The sequence below is a fragment of the Sinocyclocheilus anshuiensis genome, unplaced genomic scaffold (assembly GCF_001515605.1).
Source record: "Sinocyclocheilus anshuiensis isolate Anshui unplaced genomic scaffold, SAMN03320099.WGS_v1.1 scaffold1009, whole genome shotgun sequence".
In the NCBI taxonomy this organism is placed as follows: domain Eukaryota; kingdom Metazoa; phylum Chordata; class Actinopteri; order Cypriniformes; family Cyprinidae; genus Sinocyclocheilus; species Sinocyclocheilus anshuiensis.
The window spans coordinates 475,224-477,694 of record NW_015555761.1 but is presented as its reverse complement, the minus strand read 5'-3'; positions in this window follow the sequence as shown (position 1 = coordinate 477,694).

Below are 2,471 nucleotides of genomic sequence, written 5' to 3'. Positions count from 1 at the left end.
CAATGCAGCATTAAAACCTAAACAGTACAAACAGAAAACATAATGTAATAAAACGGTAGGGGTGAATTTATTATTCCATGTACATTTGAGGTTAATGAGTGTACCGGGCAACTTATGTAGTTAAAGCAGCTATCAATGTGTTGTTATGATACGGACGCATATAATACTACCCGCCTGACACTGGCATGTGTTATTCAGGTCTCAAAGTTGTGCAGAGTTGAAGGAAGAAACCTCAAAGATAGTGCCAGAAGGATGCTGGAGAGGTAACGCCTACAAAATGTGCAACATTAATCAAACATTTTGGTGTCAATACTCAATAAGTTACAACGCTAATCATAAATTAAAAAAAATAATTCCTTTACTGGTTATTTTGAAATGTCAAACTTTGTCCGCAATTGTTAACCACCTCAATCTGTATTATAGGGTTTTAAAAAAATTCCCTCATGTCCAAATTGAAGGGGGGTGGTCCGCTGCAGAAAGAGGCATTTGAAAAAACTGCACTGTTCTCGGTCATTAGAGGTATGTGTATAAAACACAACATTTACCAGAGAGCTTCTCTCGTTTTTAACACACTGAATATACACTATATATATCTCGTTTTTGTTTTTAGTAGGCATCCAAGCAAAAGAGAATGACTCCCTGTCACAATTAGTGTAATTAAAGTAAAAAATTATGTCAAAAAGCTTGATGACCATCTTCCTGGCAGCAACAGAGTTGTACTTGAGGAATGCAGTTGGGAGGCATTTTAAACAAGAAATAAAACCAATAATTAATCATTTCCTTTAAGTTCACTGTTGGTTGTTTTATTTGTTAAAATAAGTAAAATAAGTAAACTAACAAAAGTTTTTTTTTTTTTTAATGTTGTCATTTATCCGTAATTAGGGATGCACTGATACCGTTCGGTATCGGGCCCGATACTGCCCTGCGTGAGATACTGTGATAATGCCCCGATACCAAAAGCCAATACCAAACAGCATGTGAATAGAGCTGTGTTCAGAAAAAGAAACACTGAAAACAGAACAACAGAGAGTAGAATGGAGTTATTAGAGATTAAGGATGTCTATGAAGTACATGTAAGTAATTAATATAATGTTAAACATTCAATATTCAGGCCTGAATAGCGGATGTGCCCGAGCTGATAAGCAGAGCGCGCTGAGTGGATTGAGCGCGCGGCTGCACAGATGCGCGAGCTTGTCGAGTGAATATCTCACAGACATCATTGGAAAGTTTGTAGTTTGGTCGGATATGTCAAAAGCAAGCAAGTAAGTAAAGCAATGCACAAGTTACTAAAGTTATTTGACGGTAAGGAGAGCGAGAGAGAGAGTTCGAGAGCGCGCACTTCTGTTGCATGATCTTGATTGATGTTCGCTCCATTAGCGCATGCATTTGGATTAAAACAAATCATAAATATAAAACAAACAAAAATTATAGGGGCATTCACTATAAACAGCATTTATTTTAAACGTCAAGCATCGGAACTTTATTTAATTAAAGCAGAAGTGAAACTAGCAGACTGGGTGAAATGCGCTAGGCTGTAAGTGTCTCTCTCATTCTGCACCACGCGCTGTGTATGTTTAGCTTGCTTTAAGGTCAAAGCATACTTCAGTTTTTACTCGTACGCGAGGGTCCGTGTACACTGCTCTTTTAAATATCTTAAGTTATTTAAAATATTTTATTTTTTCATTTTTATATATGTAGGCATTCATTAGCTGACTATTTGACTATTAAATTTCCACTGACAGCCCAAATTTAGCCTTGTTTTAGCCTAGACGTCTGGGCTGTGTTTAGATGGCTAATAGACATCTTTTAAATGCAAAATTGCTTGCTGGGGCGCGTCCTGAGGATATGGCGAGTCAGGATCGTCAACTTCATCTTGTGACACTCTGACTCAGAAAATACTAGTTTATTAATAAATAATTCAAATATCTTGTTTTTTGGGCTTCTGTGCCAAGATTGTGTTTGCATGCAGTACAAATAGCCTACGGAGGCATTTTAGTACCATGTTGAAAAATAAGATTAACGTAATAATATTTTAAGAATAAAGTCAAAATTACGATAATAAAATCAGTTTATAGCCCAGTCAACAATTTGATCTCACAATGATGTCACCATGAGCTCACACGATTCTCATGGTGTGGTCACAATGTGTGTGTCACAGTGAGCTAAAAGTGTAACCACACAGCGCACTCACTGTGTGCTCATACTATGCTCCCAATGTGAGGTCACTGCACACTCACTGTATGCTCATACTGTGGTCACAATGTGAGGTCACTGCACACTCACTACTTTTGACAAACACATAGATGTTCCACTGACTCCTCTTGTGGCAAACATAGAAATCATGATTATAACTTGTGTAACCCCCCCCCAAAAAAAAAGTAGAGATGCATGTCAAGTTTTGTTTTATTATTGTTTTATTTACTGTTATTTTATGTACAACTATTCATTTAATTTGATTCAAGGGCATTATG